Here is a 26,822-nt window from a genome sequence, read left to right on the forward strand (position 1 = left end):
AAATGTGCTTGAAGAAGAAAGGAAAACTGAAAAAAAAAAAAAAAAAAGGAAGAAATGAAAAATGAAAAAATCATGGCCCATAATTTTAAAGTTAAGGTAAACCCCTATTTAGAAATTAAGTATAAATTTTATATGTATCTAGGTTCCTATATGTCTTTGTTCTATTTGCTTTAATCATATTACAAACATTAAAAACAAACCATGCATCAAGTCTTTTCTTTCAAATGCAAGCCACGGAGCTTCTCTTTACATAGTAAATTCCCTATTAGCTGGCATTCTGTTAGTCTGGAATTTCTCTAAGTTGAGGTTCTTTCTACAGCGATGATTAATGCTTGTAATGATTACCCTGAGGATCCACAAAAACCTCTCGAGTAAATTAGATTCAGTCTAGCTGTCATGTCACAAATGTATTGTCCTCTAATGGTTTGAAACTTGAGAATCTGCGTGTGATATTTTTTTCTTGGTTAAATGCCCTATTTGCTCACATAAGAAATTGTAGGATGCTCTTGTGGAACCTGTTTTCCTTTGTTAACCTGGTTAAAAAAAAAGCAATGGCTGGAATTAAGAACTGTGCTTAGGGAGGAAAAGAGGAGCCGGAAGTGCCTTCCACCTTTCCCTAACCGTGGACTGCGGAGTACAGCTTTGAGCTAAGGATGATTAAAATGGGGGGCCTTGAAAAGTCATCCTGTCCTTTGTGCATGTATACCAGATAACAAGGTCCTGACAAAAGCAGGCAAGAAAAATTATTGTGCAGCTGTCACCATGGAGATGGAGGCATACAACATCTTATTCTAACTTTATCCCAGCTCTCTGTCCGCGTCACCATTGGGTCTCACCTGTGCCATCTCATCAGTCATGTAATTGGGGCATTTCTCTCAGTTTTGAACTTAACTCCAAACCATAGAATCGCTGTTGCAGTAGTATTTGTCTGTCATAGCACTGAGGAATTAAGCCTGAATCACACTGTGTCATGACTGTATCTCCGTATCCTGCATTCAGTAGGTAGTCATTGGGTATCATTAGAGTAGCCAGTGTTTAATAGATATATGTGTATAATTAAGTCATTGTGCTGTTCACCTGAAACTCACACAACATTGTAAATCAACTATACTTCAAATAAAATAAAAAAAGTAGCCAGTATCTGTTGAGCACTTGCTTTGTAGCCAGGCAAAGTGCTCAACCTGGAAAGAGTAGTTTGGAGTTGGACCTGGATTCAGATTCCAGCTTTGCCGCATATTAGCTGTGTGACCTCGATCAAGTTGCTCAGCGTCTCTGAGCTCTGCTGTATTTTTCTGGATAGCACTGGTGTTAGTTTGCTGGGGCTGCCACAGCGAAGCACCACGGACTGCGTGGCGGAAGCAACGTATGTTACTCTTCTCACAGTTCTGGAGGCTAGAAATCCAGGATCAAGGTGTCTGCATGGTTTTCTCGGAGGCCTCTCTCCTTGGCATGTGGAGGCTGCCTTCTCCCTGTGTCTTCACGTCTCTTCCTCTCTGTGTGTCTGAGGACTCCAGTCGTACTGGATTAGGGCCCACCCTGAAGACCCCATTTTAACTTAATTACCTTTTTAAAGACCCTATCTCCAAATAGACAGTAGTCACATTCTGGGCTACCGGGAGTTAAGACATCAACGTGTGAATTTTGGGGGACACAGTCTGCAGCCCGTAACAGCAATGAAAGTATGTGCTCGGGTATTGTATTGTTGTGAGGATTAAATGAAATGATACAGGCAAAGGCCTGACCCAGGAGCTTAGTACCCACTCAGTGTTAACCTTCTTGCTAGAGGTGGGGTGAAATCTTGGTTGCTTTATATTCCATCCAAGTATGAACCGTAAACGTTGGTGGGGTTGTGTTTTGAATACTTAGGTGTCTCTTTTCATCTGATTCTCATCTTCTTTTCCCTCCATTCATTCAGCCGAACGGGTGATTTGCTTCATGGCTACTTGTGATCTTTCCTAGGCAGTTAGTTCTCTCTGCTTCTGCTCCCTGCCCACCTGGGCATCATGGTTTCCGCTTTTAAACCATGCTGGGCTCTTCTTTCCTCGCGTTGGCAGGCGCGCCTGAGACTTTTCCAAGGCATAGTGCTGGACTTGAGCTCCTTCTCTCTCCCTGGATTCTTTCACCGTTTCCCCCTGGCAATGGTGTGTATTTGCCAGTGGGCACTTTTCAGATGTCATGGTTTGTGTTTTTTGGACCCTCCTCTGTTTTTCTCCCCCTCAACTTGGCTGTAATTTTTTTTTTCTCGCCTTATTTCTACACACTGATTGGAAGTTTAGGGCAGGGTAGGGTAGAAAGAAAAATGAGCCCAGGCTTTGGATGACTTACTGTTTTAGTTCAGACCTGCACCCCCCTGGCCTGGGCCTCATGGTGAGTGAGCTGTAATTCCTCTGAGAATGTTCTCTTGAAGGATAATTTTTTTTTTATGTTGTTTTTTATTTTCTGAGGTTTTTATTGTGATAAAATTGGTATATAAATTTATAGGTTTCAGGTGTACAGCATTATGATTTGACAACTGTATTCATTATAGTGATCGTTACCAAAAGTCTAGTTACTACCTGTTGCCATGTAATTCACCCACTTCACCTATTTCACCCACCCCCAAATGCCTTCCCCTCCAGCAACCACCAGTTTGCTCTCTCTGTCTATAAATTTTTGTTTGTTTGCTTGTTTAGGTTTCACATATAAATGAAATAATGTGTTTTTGTCTTTCACCTTATGCCATTTTATTTTACTTAATACCCTCAAGATCCATCCATGTTGTCCAAGATAGCAAGATTTCATTCTTTTTTTATGGCTGAGTAGTATTCCATTGTGTATATAGATCACATCTTATCTTTCCATTCATCCATCGATGGACACTTTCATCCGTACACCCAGGTTGTTTCCATATCTTGGTTTATCATAAATGATGCTGTAAGAATATCAGGGTGCATATAACTTTTTGAATTAGTGTTTTTGTATTCTTCAAATAAATACCTAGAAGCTGACTTGCTGATCGTACAGTAGTTCTCTTTTTGTTTTTTTGAGGAACCTCCTTACTGTTTTCCAAAGTGGCTACAGCAATTTACACTTGCACAACAGTGCTTGGGGGTTCCCTTTTTTTTTTTTTTTTGCTGTACGCGGGCCTCCCACTGCTGTGGCCTCCCCCGCCGTGGAGCACAGGCTCCGGACGCGCAGGCCCAGTGGCCATGGCCCACGGGCCCAGCCGCTCCGCGGCATGTGGGATCCTCCCGGACCGGGGCACGAACCCGCGTCCCCTGCATCGGCAGACGGACCCCCAACCACGGCGCCACCAGGGAAGCCCGGGGGTTCCCTTTTGTCTACATCCTTGCCAACACTTGTAGTTTCTTGTCTTTTTGATAGTAGCTATTCTGACAGGTGTGAGCTGGTATCTCACTGTAGTTGTTTTTTTTGTTTTTTGTTTTGTTTTGTTTTTGCAGTACGCGGGCCTCTCACTGTTGTGGCCTCTCCCGTTGCGGAGCACAGGCTCTGGACGCACAGGCTCAGCGGCCATGGCTCACGGGCCCAGCCGCTCTGCGGCATGTGGGATCTTCCCGGACCGGGGCACGAACCCGTGTCCCCTGCATCGGCAGGCGGACTGTCAACCACTGCGCCACCAGGGAAGCCCCTCACTGTCGTTTTGATTTATATTTCCCTGATGATTAGTGATGTTGAGCACCTTTTCATGTGCCTGTTGGTCATATGTATGTATGTCTTCTTCACATGTTTGACAAGGCATTAGCAAGTGTTCATCATCCCGAGAATTCCAGATAAACACACACGAGTTTAAAATCCTAGGGTATAAATGGTCCCCAGATCATTTTACTTATTTACTTCTAGGAGAGAATACGTATTTTATAAATGTCATTAAAAAAGCTTTCACAGGCGTCTTCACTATTAACTAAGAGGAGTTTCCCATAGTGTGTTCTCTCAATTTGAGAAGGGTTAGTACTAAATGCAGTTTTCCAACTGGAGCTTGGTTTCCTGAAAGCTATTCTTGGTGTAGTGGCTGAGTGCAGCTGTTCATATCTCTTAATATTTCAGTTTGAGGCATTGGGTGGGCGGAACTGATTAGAATTCCAAAAGCAATACATGCAGGTGGTTAGGGGGAACTCTTTGGAAATATACTAGGAGAGATTTTTGACAGAACCCCTACATTCTGAAGTTAAGTGGTAATAAGAACACTTTATGTGCAAAGTACCTGAAGAAATGTCTTCTGCATTTTGCCTTAGTTTTCTTTTTTGGTTGGTGAAAGGGACACTTTTCTTTATATATTAAGAAATTCTTAAAATATGTTGTCAAGCGTCTCTGGGAGTGGAAGGGAGTTGGGAGTGGCAGCCAGGGCAATGAGGGGGTCCCTGAAGTGCTCGGATTCTCATGGCTGAGCAGGGACTTAACCGCCACCGTGTCGAGCAAAAGAGCAAAGACCAAGACCACCAAGAAGGGTCCCCGGCGCACAACATCCAGTGTGTTTGCCACATTTGACCAGTCACAGATTCATGAGTTCAAGGAGGCCTTCCGCACGATCTGTCAGAACAGAGATGGTTTCATCGACGCGGAAGACTTTGTTTGCGTGGACGAATGTGAAGAACCTGACCTGGGTTTGTGTCTGTTGTGTTTAAAGTGTGTCTTTATTAGGATGAGGGTTATGAAGAAGGGAGATTTTGAGATCAAAGGTGTGTTTTTTCTTTTCTTTTCTTTTTTTAAACTCTTTTTCCTTCTGGTTTTCTCCATGCTATAACATACTTATTTTTTTTATTTTAATTTTTTTTTAACTTTAAGGCCTAGCCTCTTTATTTTCTGTGACTTTATTTTGTGGGAGAGGGACCACCTGGGAGTTTGGGGTTTGTGTGTTGTGGCAGATTGCACAACATTCGAATAATGCTTTTAGCCAGCCACTTGCGTGTGTTTTAGTTCTTTCCTTGGGCTTGCGTGAAGAGGCAAAGATAAGATAAACATTTTGGCATTGACGGAGCCCCAGCAAGGCTCAGAGCTGATGTAGGCTGCAGTCCCTGGGTCTTCTCCATGCTAATACTTTGCCACGGTTCTTTCCTCCTTGATGGTCCTTAACTGCCCTCCGAGGCCCAGCTTCATGGAGGCTAGGTGCAAAGCTTTCATCCCTCCTGCTGGGCAGTCCTGGGCCCTGTAGAAATAAACGGGCTTGCTTGTGGCCGCTCCACCCCCATCTGGGCCTCATGGAGGTGGCCTCTCTGCAGGGGCTGAGCTGGGCAGGTGGGAGCTTTCTGGAAGAGTGCAGTGCCCATTGTCTTGTGTTGCCTAAAGGCCAGTGATGGTTAAGACCATCTCAAAACTGCGACGAGGTCCTGGGCCAAACCTTGCTCTCACGCGTGCTGAAGCAGTGTATTGTAACATGGCCTGGCCGCTTGGAGAAGGATGATGATTCTCGTCAGTGCCCTTGGCTTCTCTCTCCTTTCTGTTCGCCCAGCAGGCAGGGCAGGAATATGGGAAGATCACAGGAGGACCTGGGTTTGAATTCTGGCTGTGTCTCTCACTCTGTGACTACAAATAAAAAACTCACACTCAGCCTTAGTTTCCTCTCCTGGAACAGGAGGCAGGCTTCTCGTTTCTCTTGCACACGTTTGTGGTGTAGAAACACGTGTGAGATGCAGCGTACCTGGATAGTGGCAAACAGTGATGACGATGGTATCTGTTAACGTTGGTGGAGCCCTTGCTTTGTACCAGGTGTTGTCCTAAGATGTCACGTAGCTTGTTACTTGAGCCCCACCAGAACTGCACGTCTGTTTTGCCCAGAAAGGTGAATACAACACGTTGGCACTGAAGCTCAGCTTTGATTCCAGGCCCTCAAAAGTTTGCTTACGCCATTGTCCAGATGTATAACCTTTTGATCATTTTGAAGACTTTCGATATTAGAAACTATAGCTACTTCTCAATTCTCAGATAACACTTCCTTGGCTGGTGCATTCACCTCCTGGTAGACCCAGCTGTGGGCGACAGAGACAACCCACTGATGAGAAAATTGTCCTCTTGCAGCGGTGACAGATGGAGTGGAAAGGGTCGTCCCGGTTCAGTGGGAAGCATTCTTCTCCACTCGGAGACCACGGGCAGTGCCCCCATGGGCGGCACGCAGGCTGGGAGTCATTGTTCTAGAACTTCTGATGAGTCTCCAGACCCTTTTGCTTCCTTGGGCATTTGTCCTTAATCCGGGTTGTCCTGGGGCTCTGCCCTGCCGTGGAGGGTGCGGCTTGACAGGGAGCAGCTGCCCCTGGTCATGGGATGCGCGTTGGAGCCTGGACAGTTGCTTATCTGCTGTGAGGCTCAGATGACGTGTGATTCATTCTGGTCCTGCTAAGCGTTTGGGGGACTTTTGCCAGGGCCTGGTGAAAGCTCTAGGGTAGCTCCTCTGTATGGGAGAGCAAGTCAACTCTATCCCCTAGTGGCCTCCTGAGGCTTTGGGGGAAGGTGTTTGGCTGTATGCATCACCGGCCAGTCTAGAAAAACACTGGCTGGGCTTGAACCTGGCAGCGGAAAGCCCTGTGATGCTCTCATAAGCTGTCATCATCAGTTTTCGTCTTTTGGACCTAAGTGTGTATTTATGGTAAACTGTTTTAAGTTGGACGTGCCAGAGTTGAGTCTCAACTACATGTCCGTGTCTGCTTACACACCATTAGGAAATTGGGTTTTCTGGACTTCTGCCGATTGAATGAAGGTTTGTGTAGCTGGATTGAATTGTCTGGCTAGGGTGTGCTGCTCAAACTTGGCCTCATGTTGAACCTATGGCTTGGAGAAGGAACCTTCCTGATCTGTGAATCACACTGGCTGGGCTTCGGGGGTCATTCGTGATTCCCAACTGTGTCTTTACTATACGTCTGGTAGGGACATTTTGCTTTTCTAAATAGTGATATGAATTGGGGGAGTGTACTCGGCCTTTATTACTCTAACACACGTAAAGTTATACATTGGAACCCTTATTGTACCATAAATGGTACAACAGTAGTACATAATGACCTGAGTTTCTAAAAATGAGATTCTGCTTCCTATAGGTGGGAGATATTTTGAGAAATTGGAAGCCTAAAAGCAGAAGGGGAGTTGCAGGTCTTTGGCCAGTGTGTGGTTACCTTTCAGCACCACCTGCGCAGGTCACTAAACTAGATAACTTGGGAGTCAAAATAAGTCCTGCTTCCTGTCTTCAAGTTGCCTATGGCTTAGGACGAGATGTAAGTGAGCTTAAAAACGACATAGGTTTGTAAGAGGGAAGATCTTGTTAGAAATGTCTGTTAACGTTGGCACCAAGCGGAGCAAGATGCGTTGAAATAGACAGACCCGCAGCCTCTGAGCCTGGCTTAGACGTGATATTTTTGTGTAGATTTCTTAAACACAGAGAGAGGGAAGTGGGTGTCATCTGCCAATGACAGATGTTACTGTTCTTGATAGGAAATGTTTTGTTTTTTGTCCCTCACATCACCCAGGATAGTGTAACTGTGGAATTCTGGAGAAAATTAGATACGCGTGGTGTTTACAGTGCGCTACAACTCTTTGCTCTGGGGCATCACGTGCTGAGGTCTGCTGGGACCTGGGCTCCTTTCTCGCAGACATGTTGAAGTCAGCCCTGCCTGCCAAGTGCACAAGCAGTGAACTGTACCCCCAAAACTGTGCTTACTGCAGTCTATTTTGTCTCTGGGTCTGTGACAGCCCTTTTCCCCATCTCACTTTGTGTTCAAACCCTAGAGCAGGGAAGAGATATGGTAAGTATGCTGCTGTTCTCCTCCAGCTCTCCCAAACAAAGTGGGATGTTGCTTAGCAAAATATCATTTTCCTACCTGGGTAGAGCCTCAGAGTCTTCCTGAACACGTGGTTCCTGGTCGCAACTGCTGTTGGCTTAAAATTGGCACATTTTATGACATCTGTGATCCATACCCTAGAGGCTGGAGGTGTTGTCATCTTTTGGTTGTGCTGTCATTTTAGTAAGTGTGAGCGGGTGTGGGAGTTCAGAAGATGACCAAGAACGTGTTAGCGTGATCAGGAAAGATTCGATGGTGGAAGAAGGGGGGAGAGGATTCTGCTGGGTGGTGGGGAGGAAGCTGTCTTGTGAACAGAGGGACAGGAGAGGAAGGGAAGTAAACCCCTAATCTGGGGATGGTGAATAAGTCCGTTTGGTAGATTCGGAGGGTTTTTATGGGGCAGTGGTTCTCAGTTGTAGTGTGTCAGTCACCTCTGGGCCCCATCCCCGGAGTTTCTGTTTTACTAGGTGTGAGGCAGGGCTCGCGAATTTGCATGTCTTCCCGGTTCCCAGGCGATGCTGCTGGTCCTGCTTTACGGGGAGGTCAGGTGCTGCTGGAGGAGTCACATTCAAGTGGTGGTGGGGTGACCGGGGCAGCCGTGCTCCCCAATTCCGGGGATCACCTTTCCCACGTGTGCTCCCTTCCGGGCTGGCCCTGGGCAGAGCTCTGCTGAGGTCTGGAGCTCCAGTCTAAGGAGCTGGCCCTTGACTGTAGGTTATGAGAAGCCAGGGGAGAATTTTATCTGGATCGTGTTATTGGCATTAACTTTTTGTTAATTTGGTAACAGAGGGGGAAGCAGCCAGAGATGGTTAGACAATATGAAGGGTAGGGCTGTGTCCAGAGGGTGGGTTATTTCAGGAGTGGATTTGGGAGGAAGATCTGGAAGGAAAGAAAAAGGAAGAATACAAAGGTGGGTCACAAAGGTGACCCAATGTTACCTTCAGCTTGGGAGCCTGGAGAATGGTGCTCACGTTGACGTAAAGGGGAAATCAGAGCCCCGCCTCCTTTGGAGAGAACCTCTCAGTTATTTAAAAACTGAGTTGAAATTGCTTATCTTCTCTCCCAAGGAGATTATTATCGATCCTAGTTTCAAAGTCAAGGGTCTGCGTCATGTTCCATGCTTTCCAATTGTTTTTATCTTCAATATCTAAGTTTTTCATGAGCCTAAACATACAGTCACTTGCCTCCTGGAATAATTTCCTCTTATCCTGAGGTTTAAATGGAAGACTATTGTTTAAAAAATGTCTTAGCCATTCCAGTATAATTTTCTCTAGATATTTATACCCTTATAGTCTTGCCTTAAGTATAAGTGAAATAGTATCTTTGAAAGTCACTTGTGGGGGGGACTTCCTGGTGGCGCAGTAGTGAAGACTCTGAGCTCCCAATGCAGGGGCCCCGGATTCGATCCTTGGCCAGGGAACTAGATCCCACATGTGTGCTGCAACTAAGAGTTCGCATGCCACAACTAAGGAGCTGGCGAGCTGCAGGTAAGGAGCGCAGCTGCTGCAACCAAATAAATAAATAAAAATTAAAAAATAAAAGTCACTTACGTTTTTAGCAGTAGAGCCTTAATTACATTGGGTTGCGGTGTAGCTCTTTAACTTTTCTTTGAGTTATCACTTTCTAGTTATTCGATCCTTGTGAACACACACACATTGGTTTACATTTGGGTTTTTCCTTTTTTTTTTGTTGAAAGTAATACATGTTCCAAGTTGGAGAAAATTTGGAACATAATTAATAACAGTTTAAGAAGAAGGGAAAATCTGCTCTGAACTACCCGTAAATTACGCCTTTACCGTTTTCCTTCATCTCACTCAGTCTCCCGAGGGCTGCGTGTGGATTGCGGCCATTGTGCCAGGGTGTGGAGTTCCGTGACCCGTGTTCTTTGGCCTCTCCTCTGCCCCAGGATCTGACTTCCCCTGTATTTTGCCTGGGGCCTCATGACTGGGGGCGACGGTAGGAAACCAGATGCTGACCTGGACAAGGAAGGGGTCTGGCGAGCAGGGGCTGGGAGTGAAGAGGGCTGTGCTCCGGGCTCTGATGAGTTGCTGTTCTCATCTCTGCCTCATTCGGGTTTGTCCTCCTGGGGCTTTAGGGCCTGGGGAAGGAGGAGGCTGGGGAAATCAGGCTGAAGAAACTGTGTCACAGCAGAATTCCCCTCGCCTTGTCCTCGTAGAGGGACCTGAGAAGGGGAAGTTCCTCGCCGATCACGCAGAGAGAGAAGGAAACGTTTGAGGTCAGTGACAGGCCAGCCTCAGCCCGAGGTGGCCTGAGCAGGACAGCAGCCATGGGTGGAACAGTACAGGTGTCAGTAAAGGCAGGTAGTGACAGAGCTTAAGGTGCAGCTGGGTGAGCAGATGCCCAAAGGGATGTTGCTTGAGTGGCTCCGAGAGGGGGTCCGGTGACGGGGGAGTGGGCTAAGTGAGCAGCCTGGCTTTGTGCGGGGTAAGCCCTGTCTCCTCCACCTCTCGCCTTTGGGAACTCCAGAGAAAAAGAAAGAGGAAGGGCTCAAGTCTTTATTTGGCTGTAGGAGCCATTGATCCTGCAGACTTAGGGAATAACTGTGAGTGACCTTATTTAGGACCCAGAAACTACTGGGACCTAGGTGTGGTGGCCATTTAATCTGTTGACCAAACTGGGACACTGTTAATATTTGCATTGGGACTGGACCTGGCAAGCCCAGATCACTCTAGATATCAGGGATATTCAGGTCACATATACACATAAAAAGATCTCTAGGAACTCCTTCTTATAGCTTGAGTAGCTCCTTCCCAAGGCCCTAAACTGTTTTCATACGTTGGCTTTTTTGTTCTGCCTTAAAAAAAAATTAAGGTTAGTAGCTCTTTGTTATATTAGGACTATTTTGCTATACTAAATATTTTACCAAAAATATTGTTAATGGCTAGTTGTTTCATCTTATAAATGTACCACAATTTTATTAATTGCATCATGTTAATCATCTAGATTCCATGCCAGCTGTTTGCTACTATGAATGATAACAAAAGCAGTAAATCTTTGTGTATGTCTCAGTATTTCCTCAGAAGTCAGATTCTTAGAAATAGAACGACTGGATCAGATTGTACGGTTCTTGATATGTATGGCCAGTTCTAGGCATTTACGGTAATTTTGAATTTCTCAGTTGAAAAAGTCTGACAGTTCAGCTGCTTGGTTTTGGAACTACTATGAAATACATGATTTTCTGAAAGTCACTAGATAATTTTTACCACTTATGACCTTGGACTACAAAGGGTAATGCAATGAAGCAACAACTTGAATAAAGAAAAGACTTTTGGGGAAGAGAGGGCTAGATAAATTAGGAGTTTGGGATTAACAGATAAACATTACTATATATAAAATAGATAAACAACAAGGATTTACTGTATGGCACAGGGAACTATGTTCAATATCTTGTAATAACCTATAATGGAAAAGAATCTGAAAAAGAATATATATATATATACACACACATATATATATATAATGAAATCACTTTGCTGTACACCTGAAACTAACACATTGTAAATGTAAATTTACATTGTAAATCAACTGTATTTCAATAAAAAGTTGTTTGTTTTGGGAAGAAAATTTCTATCGACAAAAATAAACATTTTTTCACATTGTAAAATAAAATTATAAAATAACACTTTTATTGCTAATGCAAACTCTTTTCACATTGCCGTGGAGCAAACGTCTTGGAGAGACTGGATTATACTGAATGGAACTGCGGTGCTTGTGCGGGGTGTGGACAAAGAAACATTTGCCTGTGAAAATTTTTTCCTGACTTTATTGAAAGCTGGCACACCACGGTTGAAAGATCAAGTATTGGGCGTGTTGAGCTGTGTGTAGTGTTCAGGAGGAACATGATTCTTTATGTCTGTGATGACAGTTGCACAACATCATGGGGGCACCGGTGGCATTTCTCGCGTGGCACGTGCATCTCATCAGCATGGAAGTAGCACATTTTCAGCAGTGGGTTCTTCCAGTGTGAGTCAGCCGTGCAGCTGACCAGTCAGCTACTAGTTATAGAATACTACTTTGTGGGAATGGTTGTCAGCAAAAAAAAAAAAAAAAGTCTGCCTGACCTCAGGGAGAACTAAAGCCGGGAAGTCAGCTTTGAGAGAACTGTGCGTGTAGATCACGGGATCAGATGAAGTGAAGGCGCTTTGTGGAGGCCGTGTGGTAACGGGTTCGGTCACTGCTAACGTCTCTGTGCAGCATGCCAGCCCTGGGCCTGGGGTGCACATTACTGACTGTGTTACAACTTGCTCAGAGGGGTCAGACCAGTTTGCAAACAGGAAAGAAGAAACTTCTGGAATGTTCATGTGTCAAAACTTCCTGGTTAGTTTGAAAGCATTCCACAGTTGTTCCTAGCTCGACTAGTCTGTGAAGATTCAAAAGACCCAGGAAGGATTTCCTTCTATTTTAAATAAGAGACTGCAGTCCATTCCAAAATGATGAAGTGTGTGGGTGATTATGTTCTAACAGGAAAATAAAGTGTTACTGTATGACACTCGAATAATAATACATAAGCTAAAGGGGTAGAATAACTTTGAATAGTGACTTGTTTCGCTCCGAGGGCCTCTATGTATCTTGAAGCATCACTAATCTTAAAAAAAAAAAAAAAAAATCACAGGGCTGGAGTTCTGCTTTTTTAGATTTCCCAGTTTTCTGATGATGACTTGTGTCTCATTCCTTCTGCCGAGTCTGTAATCCAGTGTTCCACTTTGCTTCTCTCTTTTCTCTAGTCCTGGATTTAACATTTATTGTTATGGCTTCCCAGTTGTTTTTGAAAGGTGACTTGACAATGTTGGGCGTAAGTGGAAGCTGTATTACACCCTTCAGATTGATAGCATGTAACTTTTAGAACATGAGTATGGCCAAGGTAGTGTTTGTGATATCTTAAGCAGCTCCTTGGATTCCTTGGACATCCCTGAAATGGATGCACATGCATGGTATCCAGGACGTAAATGACATGTGGTTTATGCCTTTAAAAAAAGTCATCCTGGGACTTCCCTCGTGGTGCAGTCGTTAAGAATTTGCTTGCCAACGCAGGGAACATGGGTTCGATTCCTGGTCCGGGAAGATCCCACATGCCGCGGAGCAACTAAGCCCGTGTGTCACAACTACTGAAACCCACATGCGTAGAGCCGGTGCTCCTCAGCAAGAGAAGCCACCGCAATGAGAAGCCGGTGCACCGCAACGAAGAGTAGCCCCTGCTCGCCGCTACTAGAGAAAAGCCTGCGCGCAGCAAAGAAGACCCAACGCAGCCAAAAACAAATTAAAAAAAAAGTCATCCAGGCAAGCTGCCCCCCCCACCATTGTCATATCTGAGCTCTTTGCTCTTAAAATGGGTACTAAGCCTGTTTGAAGGTATTTACGAGGAAGATGTGAATTTGGCTTTCCCTCTCTCATTGTTAGCGATGACTTTGGCCAGTTATTGTGGATTTTTAGCAATCACTTGAAGTAAGGAAGATTGGACTCTGTGATCTTAATATTACAGTAGGCTTAAAAATACCTATAAAGGCTTGGCTCGTAGATGACTGTTAGCTGACGCTCATATTCTTAATCCTTTAGGTATGCAAACCACTCCCTATTTTCATAATTTAATCACCGAACACATTTTTTTAAGTCCCAAGTTAGTAGTGAGAAACCGAACCTTGGAATTCCTTTTACAGGATAAACTTGTTTCTGATCTTAGGAGAATTGTGGTTTGTGTGTTCATGTTTATTGGTAAGAATTTTTCTGGGCTGGGTCATTTAAAAACTGTCGGTTTCCAAATTTTCCATGTGCAAGGTTGTTGTTTTTTTTTTTTTTTGGTTAAAGATAAGGCAGAGGGAGACCCTAGGCGAAGGCACTGTGACAGTTGTAAACTGCCTGAGAGTTGTTAAGTGGAACTAGCCTTAAGGCAGCTGGAGAGCCTGTAAGCCTTTTGTAAGCAGCTGCATCATATCAAATAACTGATCTGCATTAATGTTAGTAAGAAAAGCAGACCGAGTAGTGTCTTTAAGTGTATTTGTTTTATGAATCTGGCAATACCAACCTTCAAGTTGTGTGACCCCCGGAGTAATTGCCCTGTGGGCATGGGAAGCCTAACACCCTACTGAGGGATCCATGAACAGAAACTCAGTTCCTACCCTTGGCAGGGAAAAGAAGCGTGTCAAAACGTTATAGGAAGAATTTTTCCCCCTACTTTCCCATTAGCTTATCCTCTTAACCTAGATGCTGTCCCATCTGCAGGAACAGAAGGGGGAAAACATTCCGTGAAACATTTTGATTGGCGGGTTAGTAGGAAAAACACTGTAATATTTTAAAGGACAGCTGAAGATAAATGGAAACTTAAAAAAAATTCATTGGTAGATATGCTGCAGGTCATATGTACTGGATGGCACAAATTAGTTGTTGTGTTTGAGTTAATTTATAACAATAATTACTATCTCTTTACACATAAGACCTGTTAAAGCTGTTTGGAGGTATGGGTGGAGGAAAGGTGGGTACAAAACTGAATCTGTATTCAGTCTCCATTTCCTTGCCCCCTACTGTGCCTTGTGTTTTGCTCTGGCTTCTCCAGTGATGTGTTCCCTCCCCACGGTCATGCTTCCTGTCTCCTTGGACTCAGCGTAGTGGATGCATTTTACTTCTTACCTTCACCCCTTGGGAGCATTTGCTGTGTTAAGTCACCCCTTTGTTCTTGAAGCACTCCCTGCCCGATTCTGAAGGACTGCTCAGTCCTTCTGCAAAAAAAGTTAGCCTCTTGTTCACAAGTCTTATCTCCCCAGCAAATAATCCAGGTGGAAGCTGAGATCAGGGGTGTGACACGTATAAGATGCCATAGGCCTTTAGAAGACAGGAGGGAAACTGGAGGACCAGGTGTGAATTCCTGGTAGAAGCAGCATTGAGTTTTTTTTTTCCTCTCGTTTAAGTGGCTTTTGAGATGCACTTGGCACGGTGGGAGCTCAGTACTTGAATGAATGAAGGCAGGGTTTAAACAAACAGTTTGGATCCGGGAAGAGGAGTTTCAGTGTAGGAAACAGCATGAGCAACGCAGTCAGCTGAGGGGGATGATGGAGCTTTGAAGGTGAAAATGAATCATTCTCTTGGCCGGGGTAGGGGTGGGGGTGGGGTGGGGCAGGAGGAGGGCAAGGCTGCAAATGGCAGCTAAGGAATTTCGGGTTGTGTTTGTTAGGCAGTGGGTGGAGGGGAGGTGCAGCTGGAAGCATTGGGAAGGTTAATTCCGCAGCAGCGTGTTGCATGGGGTTAGAATGAGGACAACCTCATTTTGGTCTCACCTCTGGACTCTTCTCAGGCGTTTTGTCCCTGGAGGGGTCAAGTCCCAGCCACTGCCTTCCTGCTGCCCTGGCTCAGTCCTCTTGTCCTTTGGTCACTTCACCTGAACCACCTGGTCCCATGACCATTGACTGTTGAATTCCTACCACCTTGCGTGCACAGCATATCAAGTAATAACAGCCTTAACTCCGGTCTCCTGATAACACGAATACAAATGCAGTAACCTTGGGAGAAATCTTGGTACCTGGTGGGAAATACAACAGCGTGTGGGTGGAGTTAACTCGAAGCCCCAGATCCCTGAGCAGGTCTGTGATGTAGGAAAGTGCGTGAAGAGGGTGTGGGCCCTGTGAGCTGGGTGCCTTGGATGGGATTAGGAATAAGGGGCTTAGGGTAAAATCAGGGCTCAGTGTTTGCTTAAAACCCTAATTAATAGTTCCCAGGAATGGAAAACATGAGAAGTGACTTTCCTCTCTTCCTCTGCAGGACTCCTTTCCCCCATATACACAAACTAAACACACCTTCCCAAAAACGCCACATTGACATCATAGTAGCTTTTTGTTTTTTTCTCTCTAAAAGAGTAAGTACTTCTAAGGTCAAGTGAAAGTATGAAGGAAACATTCTGAAGGCACTTCTTTCTTTCCAAACCTTGGTGAGCTTGGGGGCAAGGATCAAGGGTGGGGTGACAGGGCTTCCCTGGTGGCACAGTGGTTGAGAGTCCGCCTGCCGATGCAGGGGACATGGGTTCGTGCCCCGGTCCGGGAAGATCCCACATGCCGCGGAGCGGCTGGGCCCGTGAGCCATGGCCGCTGAGCCTGTGCGTCCGGAGCCTGTGCTCTGCGACGGGAGAGGCCACAACAGTGAGAGGCCCGCACACCACCAAAAAAAAAAAAAAAAAAAGGTGGGGTGACAAGTGCACTGGGCTGGGATCCCCTGTCTTCACCTCTGCTGGCCTCTCTCTTCCTTTGTACACATTTGGGAATGTTCTGTGCACATGACTTGAGCCATGGGTAATCAGCAGGCTGCCTGCCTTATCTCAATAAGTGTTATCTATGTTAGATCTTTCTGGTGGGTGAAAATGAATAAAAAAGTGTCCTTCTGAGATATTAGAGAATAGAGAACTGTGATTGTAAGTGTTTTGATAGATTCCTGTGACATCAGGAAACAGATACTTTCTTATGCTTGAGAAAATATTCATGCTTCATTGTTATTTATAAGCTATGGAACAGTTGGGATGTCTGGAAAGTCACTCAGATGGAATAAAACTAGGACTACCTACGTTAGAACGTCAGTTAATATTGTGATCATAAACATGTTGCTGATGCCATAAATCCATTCAGTTCTTGCAGCAGCAGCAGCAACTTTCCTCAGCTACTGGAATTTTCACTGACCTGCCGACCTGAGTGCAAACTGCAAGGGGGTGGTTGCTTTGGTGAGAGCATCCTTCCCTCTTAGCAGCTCCTACTGTCTTTGCGGGTGAGCCCTGAAAAAAGAGGCTCCTGGTATAAACATTATCTGCGTTCAATTTGTGGAAGTCAGCTTAACGATAATCTTAAATTCAGCTTGCTAAATTACAACCTAAGCAATATTTTGTGTAGGTGTATCTCTGTGTGTGTGCTGAGTGCCACCTGGCTATGGCCTCCGCATATTTTAAGCGAGTTTCAGAAATTCTGCTTAGCACAATATCCTAATTCTGACCTCATGCTTCAGGTAAGTGTGTCAGGTATGTGGAGGTGAACTGGGCTGCCTGGTGTCACACAGCTAGGTGGTATCAGAACTCACACCTTTTGTATTTTCACTTCCTATTCAGGGCTTTCCCCAATAAACTACAGTTTTTCTCTTTAAAACAGTGATGGAAGTTGTTTAGAGTCAGAGCATTCCTGTTGGTCCAGGGAGGCAGGATCCACATGAAATGTGGGCATCTCATCAGCTCTCCTTGGTAGGGATTTATGAGGGCTCACATTTGGTGCTTTTCTATTAGCAATTGAAAAGGTGTGTTCTTAATGAACAGAGAGTTTGTTTTTTCTTAATCCTCGTGTCTTAGCTTGGGTTGTTATAACAAAATATCATAGGCTGAGTGGCTTAAACAACAGATATTTATTTCTCATTTCTGGAGGCTGGGAAATCCAAGATGAAGGTGCCGCCAGATTTGTTCCTGGCGAGAACCCTCTTCCTGGCTTGTCCACCTTCTTGCTGTGTCCTGATATGGTGGAGAGAGAGCACACAAGCTTTGGTCTCTTCTTCTTATAAGGACACTAATCCTATCAAGGGGCCCCACCCTCATGACCTCATCTAAACCTAATGACCTCATCTAACTCTAATTACCTCCCGAAGGCCCTTCCTCCAAATACCATCACTTTGGAGGTTAGGGCTTCACCATATGAATTTGGGGTGCACACAAACATTGGGTCCATAACACACAGTGATACTATTTTTTAAATGGGCTGTCTGGTAGAAAATATGTGTTCTAGAGGAGATCCAGTGTATCAGTACTTATTATTCATACAAATATTCAAAGATTTGATGCACTGTATTTGAAAAGACTCAGAGATGACTAATAATTTGACTTTTTCTATGTGCTTGTCCAGTTATTGAGCAAATATTTACTTGAGCACATCTTGGGATTCAGGCCCTGTGCTGGGCTCTAGGCTGAAGGGATAAGAAAGCTATAGCACACCTTTGGTAGCCAGTATTAAAGTTGTCTACAAAGAGTTTTTCTTCCAATCTTCTTTCAAATAAATTTTATCAAGTTGCAGTCTTGTCCTGTTCTTTTCATATGCAATATTATGAACACACATAATATATAGATAATATAATGAATACCTAAGTACTCACACCTGGCTCTGTCAGATCTTAATATTTGAAGGAAACATGTCAAAATGTTTTTTATTGTGAGAAATGAACATCGCTGGGAATCGAAGACCCTTGTGTGTCACACCTTGTCCTCCGTGTCTCTGTCCTTTTTTAGAAGTAACCACTATCCAGGATTTGGGGTATACCATTACCGTGTGTGATTTTATGCTTTTATTATACATGTATGAGTTTATGAGCAATGTAAAATAATCATTTTTAAAACTTTATGAAAAAGATAGCAAACTGTATAAGTTTTTCTGTACCTTGAGAGAAAAAACAGCCATAAAATATTACTTTTGGGGCTTCCCTGGTGGCGCAGTGGTTGAGAGTCCGCCTGCCGATGCAGGGGACACGGGTTCGTGCCCTGGTCTGGGAGGATCCCACATGCCGCGGAGCGGCCGGGCCCGTGAGCCATGGCCGCTGAGCCTGCGTGTCCAGAGCCTGTGCTCCGCAACGGGAGAGGTCACAACAGTGAGAGGCCCGCGCACCGCAAAAAAAAAAAAAAGAAAAAAAAATTACTTTTGAGATTCATTCGTTTTGATACCTAGCTCTAGTTCTTTTTAAAAAACTGATGTATATAGTATTCCTTTGTATGATTAGTCTATGTTATATTAGCCTGTTCTCCTGTTGTCAGATATGCTTGGCATGTTTCCGAATTTTCAGTATTGTAAACAGCACTGCTTGGACATTATTGTTTATGTCTCCTGATGTGTGTGTGTAAGATTCTCTGGGGACACGTGTGAGTGTGGAGTTGCTGGGTGAAGCTTATCTCCAGCTTTACCAGATAGTGTCACATTGCTGTACAGAGGAGCCAGTTTACATTCTCCTCAGAATATCTGTGATCTTGTTGAACTGCATCTTCCCCAACACTTGGTATCATCAAGCTTTGGAAGTTTGCTCATCTGTGTAGTGTAAAGTGATACCTTACTGTTTCTAGCTTTAACGCTGCAGTTCCCTGATTGCAGTGAGGTCGACTGTCCTATTACATGTCTGTTGGCCTTTCAGGCTGCTGCTTCTGTGTGCCTGTTCATAAGGTACCCCCACTTCTTTATTGGTGGTGGGACTCGGGTGCAGAAAAGTGGATTGACTGTAATCTTTGATTCATGACACATGATCATCATCGGGTTTTGTATGACCCTCTCGTTTATTCATATTTTTGATGTAATGAATACCTGTGAACTCATCAGGGTCTGAAACATTACCAACAGTTTCCATCTGCCTGTGCTTCTCCCTGCTCCATTCCTCTGCCTCCCCCTACACGCCTCATTTTTTAAAATACTATCTTGAACTTTAATCATTCTCATCTAGTCCCCCCACACCCCCCATTTTTAAAAATAATATCTTGAACTTTAATCATTGCTTCTCATCTAGTTCTGTATGTGCTCTTCACTCAGGACCTTGTTTTTCTCATTCCCTGTTATTAGTATGATTTATCTGGGTTGTTGCCTTGGCTTTGTCCATTCATTTTCACTGCCCTATAACATTCCCCAGTTTTACTATTTTTCTATCATTTCACCTGTGACTGGGATATTTCTAGTTTTGTTGTTATGCACCATTCTTCTATCAATGTTCATTTTTATGAATCTTGCTGGTTGTGATCAGGATGGTCTCTTGAATACTATCTGGGACAGGAAATGCTGGATTAGATATTCTGATATTAACTTGGTTAGCTAATTCCAATTTTTTCCCTACAAGGTGTACCATTCATGTTCCCATGAGCAGTGAATCAGGTTGCTCTAGAGCTTCTTCTCAATTTGTAGTTCTTTTTGTGTATATAATTCTCATTGGTACACAGCTCTTGGTTTGGTGGAATTGGTAATAAGGTTTGATTTCCTTGTAACACGCCAGCTGGTCTGGAGGGAGTTGGGGAGGAACCCATAAACCTGCCTGGCTCACTGCTGGAGGCTCCCATTGTTTGTGAAAAGAACCTGATATTTGCGGGTGGCCATGTGGGCTTAGGTCATTTGCAGCATCTCTCTTCACGTGTATTTGATTCCTGCTTTTATGTTGATAATTATTTAAGATTTATTGGTTTTATAATATATCTCATAAGTCTATTTAAAGTTAAAGCAGGTAGAATCGCTGCTGTTTTGTAGTGTCTGCTCTGTTTGTTCATGGTGGCTTTTTTCCTTGTGTGTTTTTTAGTTTTGGATTGTGAGCTCCTTTTCGGTTGAGTTTTATCTGTGGGAGTCCTGGGAGACCTGGGTCGAAGGTGTATTAAAAATATAGAGTAGGAGTTTGATTGACAAAATACTTAGCAAAGTTGGGTAAACTAAAATAAACATCCTGTAATGTGCATAGCTGTGATTGTGTAAAAAGTATGGAAAAATCCCTAGCATCTGACAATGAGGAAAAGACATAATTCCAGACGGTATACTAGGTATATACTGAACTTACAGCAGAGTCAGAATCAAGATGCTTGGTGTCTTCACAGCAACATGGGGAGAGAGAAGGAGGTTTTGGGCAAGGAGTTGGAGCTGGGATCTTCCTCCATATCTAGTTTGCCAGGACCACTCTATGGCTGCACCCTCAGTGAAGGGATGGACCAGAAAACACCTGCCCACCAACACAGAAATCTGAAGAAGTTTGTCCATCTCAGCCTGGGCTCTGGGTAGGGGATGCAGGTGCTCTGGTCTCTTCCTAAAATTAGAAAGCACAGGTGGTCCCTTACCTCTTAGGGTTCACACGTATGCAACCCAAGTTTTCCAGGAATCACCAAGTCAGGGAATTAGCATAAAATCCAATACAGAGTCAGTGATGGCCCTCTGCTGAGGTGCCTCCCTAAAACAAATCCGTGGCTGTTTACATGTCTTCTCCCTTAGCAGTAAGCTTCTTGGAATGTGGACACATTCCAAGAAGCACCTGTGCACCTGTGTACATCAGTGTGCTTGTGGAATGAATGAATAAGTGAACAAGTGGAAACACGTGGGCATTTTTAAACATACATAACTTTTACCCACTATGTAGATTTTCAACATGTTAAAAAAATAAAGCTTAGAAGGGATGCTATTTTGCAGTTAAATTTTTTACAGTTTTCAAATCATTCTTCCATTCTTAGAATCGTCTTCAGATCCCAGAATCAGCAGACATTTATTGAGCATCTTTGCTGTTCTGTGTGTTGTGAAGGATACAAAGACGACTGTGTGCTCTGCCTGTTAGGGAGTGACAAGCTTGAACAGAAATCATTACGTGCAAAGTGCCAAATAAGTGCTATAGTAAATTTTAACATAGTTTCGGGATAGCAGAGTTTGGCAGTGATTCATTTCACCTCAGGGATTTGTTCATTCAGTGAACATTTACTAGAGCTTCCATGTGGTCAGCACTGGGAGGATTACAAAAGTACTTAAGATTTATTGTACGCTCACCCATGTATTAGGCTGCAAACATTTTATATACAGTTAATGTCTACAATGTAATTTAATTCCCACAACATCCCCTTGAAGAGGATCCTATAATTATCCTCATTTAAAAAACTTTTTATTGAAATTTAGCATATATTTAGAGAAGTCCACTTTCACACATGTAGACCTGGATGGACGTTCATGAGTTGTATACACCTGTGTAACCAGCACCCAGAGTAAGAACAAACTAAACATTACAGACACTCCAGAGCGCCCCCTTATGCCTCCTTGACTTCCAACGGCAATTTTTTTTTCTTTTTCTGTATTTTCTAGAAATGGAATCCTGTAGTATGTATTCTTTTGGTATGTTGCTCTATTGTATGTAGTTTGGGATTGCTCATTCCCATTGTTGCCTAGTATTCCATTAGCCCCATTTTACAGATGAGGAAACAGGCTGAGATCATGCAACTAGTAACAAATGTATTACAGTGCCACTAAGCGTTTTTTTCGAAACATGATTTTTCCCGTTCTTACGGTGTTGGTGTTCTGTCATGTAGGTATAGAATGATTAATTTAATCCCAATGAATTTATCCTTCTGATGGATATCTGGGTTGTTTCTAACATGTCATCACTGATACTTTACCATAAAAGAAAAAAATCCATTTCAGTATTTAAAGTACGTTTTTAGTTTCCAGCTACTTTGCGGTTGACAATGATCAGGTCCATATAAATATGGCCGCTAACAAAGTATTGATTTCCCCTGTGGCTTCTTTGTGAGGTAGCAGCTGCCAGTCAGGGGTGGCTTTTGTAGTTTTTGTACATGGTCTACTTGCCCTTTTTTTTTTTTTTTGGGTTTGCGGGCCTCTCACTGTTGTGGCCTCTGCCGTTGCGTAGCACAGGCTCCGGACGTGCAGGCTCAGTGGTCATGGCTCACGGGCCTAGCCGCACCACGGCATGTGGGATCTTCCCAGACCGGGGCACGAACCCGTGTCCCCTGCATCGGCAGGCGGACTCTCAACCACTGCGCCACTAGGGAAGCCCAGTCTACTTGCCTTTTGAAAGTACCTTGTAAGTGTATGTAGTGTCCTTGCTTTCTTCCTTTTGCCCTATTTCTGTTGTATTCTTCTTACTCCCCTTTTCTCCTTGAAAATTTATTAGATCATCTCAGTTCTGCTGTAGCCCCAAATTACATTCCTTTGCCTGAGGGGTAGCTCTCCCTTTGGTCTACTGATGAGTCCTTCAGGAGGCTCTCCAGGGGTAATGAGTCTTCAGAGGACATAGAATTTTCTTTTTCTTTTTTTTTAATTGAAGTATAGTTAATTTATAATGTTGTTAGTTTCTGGTGTACAGCAAAGTGATTCAGATATATATATATACACACACACACACACACACACACACACATATACACACACACACAGACACACACATATATATACTTTTTCATATTCTTTTCTGTTATACTTTATTACGAGATATTGAATATAATTCCCTGTGCTATACAGTTGGACCTTGTTTATCTATTTTATTTATTTTAAAATTTATTTTTATATTATTTATTTCTATATTTATTTATTTATGGCTGTGTTGGGTCTTTGTTGCTCCCCGCCTGATTTCTCTAATTGCGGTGAGTGGGGGCTGCTCTTCGCTGTGGTGCGCAGGCTTCTCATTGGAGTGGCTTTTCTTGTTGCGGAGCACAGGCTCTAGGCATGTGGGCTTCAGTAGTTGTGGCACACGGGCTCAGTAGTTGTGACTTGTGGGCTCTAGAGCACAGGCTCAGTAGTTGTGGCGCACAGGCTTCGTTGCTCCGCGGCATGTGAGCTCTTCCCAGACCAGGGCTCGAGCCCGTGTCCCCTGCATTGGCAGATGGATTCTTAACCACTGAGCCACCACGGAAGTCCTCTATTTGTATATAGTAGTTTGTATCCGCGAATCCCAAAGTTCTAATTTATCTCCCCCAACCCTTTCCCCTTTGGTAACTATAAGGTTGTTTTCTCTGTGGGTCTGTTTCTATTTTGTAAATAAGTTCTTTTGTATCATGTTTTAGGTTCCATATATAATGATATTATATGATACTTGTCTGTGTCTGACGTACTTAGTATGATAATCTCTAGGTCCATCCATGTTGCTACAAATGGCATTATTTCATTCTTTTTTATGGCTGAGTAACATTCCACTGTATATATATACCACATCTTATCCATTCATCTGTCGATGGACATTTAGGTTGCTTCCAGGTCCTGGCTACTGTAAATAGTGCTGCAGTGAACATTGGGGTATATGTGTCTTTTTGAGTTAGAGTTTTGTCCAGATATATGCCCAGGAGTGGGATTGCTGGATCATATGGTAACTCTGTTTTTAGTATTTTTAAGACACCTCCTTACTGTTTTCCATAGTGGCTACACCAATTTACATTCCCACCAACAGTGTAGGAGGGCTCCCTTTTCTCCACATCCTCTCCAGCATTTATTATTTGTAGATTTTTGATGATGGCCATTCTGACCTGTGTGAGGTGATACCTCATTGGAGCTCTGATTTGCATTTCTCTACTAATTAGCAGCATTGAACATCTTTTCATGTGCTTATTGTGTTGACATTTCTTTGTGAAACATTGTTTAGTGCTGTGATTCACAAAGGGAACTTCTGGAGTGTGAGCTCCTGGAAGGTAGGAGCTGTGTGGTAGTCACCATGGCACCTTGCATGTAGTTGGTGCTCAATAAATGACTCATTGAGGACCTGCTGGAGCCTCAGGCTTGTATTCTTTTGATTGAACTCTATAATGTCATGACTTATGCTTTGCGGAATATGATTAATTTTCTTAGACTCTTCAAACACAAATAAATACCTGGAGCTGTTTATTTAAGTTTTTTTCTCTATTCTGATAGTAAAGATGAGTGATTTAGGAGTGCACTAGAAAATAAATTTATAATGGTTTTGCTATAATATGAAGTTTCTTATATTTTCTCCATTCTTTGACTATTAGTTGAAGCCCAACCTACTGAATGTCATGCAGTAGACATAGAAAGATGCATATAAATAATTCCCTGCCCTTGGGGAACTTAGTGGGAGAGACAGACACATATATGAATATAATACAGTGTGGTAAAATAGATCAATATAGCTGTGAGTAGGTTTTGGTTTTTGAACACCGTGGAAGGGGAGACCTCAGCATAGCGGATGGAGAGGGGTGTCCATCCTGGGTCCTCCTGGAATAGGTGACACTGGAACAGAATCTTAGGGAAAGTGCATAAATTCCTACACAACCTTCCACCCAGGCGCTACTCCACCTCTTTTCCCCTTTATTTCTAGAGTGGGAGTACTGCCCATAGTTACAATATTCTACCCTTTCTAATGTAAAAATCTAATTTTTGTCTTTTTCCCTCACATCACCTGGCTCTTCTCTTGTGGGGTCATGCTGATTCGAGCTCTGACATGGCTTTAGAATGTGGTTTCTCCTGTCTTGTCCTCTCTTTCCTCCCATGGATGCTTCCTGGGTTTGGAGGAAAAGGGGTAGAAATCAGTTTTGGTTGTGTTTTAAGCATCTGACCTGGAGCCTGGCACATCGTGGGTTCAAACTTCTGTTGAACCAGAATGACCCGAGTGATCTCTAACTGGTCTTCCTTCCTCTTGTCTCTTTTCCTTCCCTTTGACTCTATACAGGGTCCTCAGAATTAGTAGAACTCCCCCCTCCCCTGGCATCATTCCTCTGCTTAAAATTCTTCTGTGACTCCTTCTCATCCTCAAGATGAAAACCCAGCGTCTTAGTCCAGGTCCTTACCATTGACCCAGCCTGCATGAAGTGCACCCCATCATACTGCATGTCAGAGCATGCCTTGAGATCTTTGTTATTTCCTGGCCCCATGTACTCTCCTTTTTTCTGATGTGTCATTTCTGTGTCAGGTATTAAGATCCAGCTCAGCTGTCACCGCCCCCCCCCACCGTGAAACCTTCCCTACCTTTCCCAGGAAGAATTAGTACCCTCTGCTGGGTTCCCTGACGTCTGTCCAATCAGTCCTCTTGTAGGGTTTCTATATTACGCTACAACCCTCTGTCTCCCTCTGCATTTCCCCCATTACACTGAGGGCCAGGAATTGTGCCTGATTCTTCTTTGTCCCCTGGTCAGGCCCATGTTACATGTCAGACAAATAGATCGTCCCTATAAACACACTTCCTGCTTTCCCATCTCTCTTGTTTTGCTTGCATGATTTTTTAAATGATGGACATGCCTTACCATCAGCTCTATTTAAATGTAGTGCATTATTCAAGGGCCAGTTTCTCATGCCTTGTCTGTGAAGTTTTCTGTGATTATGGCACCCCAGAATATTGGCAGCTACCTCTGAACCACCTATGTTTGTTCACCCTTGGCTGTGGCACTTATACGACATCCTGCTATTATTTTTTTTAAACCTATACACTTAAAAAAATTTATTTGTATATTTAGTTTTGGCTGTGTGGGGTCTTCATTGCTGCGTGTGGGCTTTCTCTAGTTGCGGTGAGCGGGGCTTCTCTTGTTGCAGAGCACGGGCTCTAGGTGTGTGGGCTTCAGTAGTTGTGGCTCGCGGGCTGTAGAGTGCAGGCTCAGTAGTTGTGGTACACGAGCTTAGTTGCTTCGCGGCATGTGGGATCTTCCCGGATCAGGGCTTGAACCTGCGTCCCCTGCATAGGCAGGCAGATTCTTAACCATTGCACCACCAGGGGAGCCCAACACCTGCTATTATTATTTGTACTTTTGTTGTGTATGGGTCATCTCTCCCTAGTTAGATTATAAACTCTGAAGTTAGAGGTCTTCTCATAGATAATTTTGAATTGTCTCTGTGAAAAATAGAATTCCTTATTTAATATTCATTTGTTCTTTAAAAGTAGGTCTGTTAGTGACACATTCTTTTAGTTCCCTTTGAGAATGTCTATTTGCCATTCATCCCTGAAGGATACTTTTGCTGGATATAAAATTTTCAGTTGACAGTTCTTCTGTTTCAGCACTTAAAAAATGTGCTACTTCCTTTAATTCCCATGTTTTCAGATGGGAAATTCACTGTCATTTGAATTGGTGTTCCCCTCCTGATAGTGTGTCATTTCTATCTGGCTGCATTCAAGACTTTTTGTCTTTAGTTTTCAGAAGTTCAGTTAGGATGTTATGATACTTTACCATTGACCCCAGCCTTGGCATGGATTTTTTTGGGTTTATCCTGATTCAGGAGTTTGCTCAGCTTCTTAAATCTGTATGTTTGTGACTTTTACTAAATTTGGGAAGTTTTCAGTCATCATTTCTTTGACTACTCTTCCAGCCTCACCCCATTTCTCCTCTCCTTCTGGGACTCTGATGATACAGATGTTGGATCTTTTGTTGTTTCACAGGTTCCTGAGGCTCTGTTCATTTTTTTCAGCCTGTTTTCTCTCTTGTTCAGATTGAGTGAATTCTATTTGTTTTTGTCCTCAAGTACATGGATTCTGTTCTCTTTCATCTCCACTCTACTGTTGAGCCCATCCTGTGAATTTTTACTTCTGTTATTCTATTTCCCAGTTATATAATATTCTTTTTTATATCTCCTATTTATTTGCTGAGAATTTCTATTTTTTAATTTGTTT

At 43.6% G+C, this 26,822-nt stretch overlaps 1 protein-coding gene across 2 annotated transcripts in view; it reads left to right on the forward strand.

Annotated features, from left to right (window-relative positions):
• The window catches only part of ARHGAP10 (Rho GTPase activating protein 10), a 326,233-nt gene that overhangs the window by 34,325 nt on the left and 265,086 nt on the right, over positions 1 to 26,822 (forward strand). The gene's annotated exons all lie outside the window — the stretch shown is intronic.

The sequence above is a fragment of the Grampus griseus genome (genome assembly GCF_964374135.1).
Source record: "Grampus griseus genome assembly, chromosome: 4".
NCBI lineage: Eukaryota > Metazoa > Chordata > Mammalia > Artiodactyla > Delphinidae > Grampus > Grampus griseus.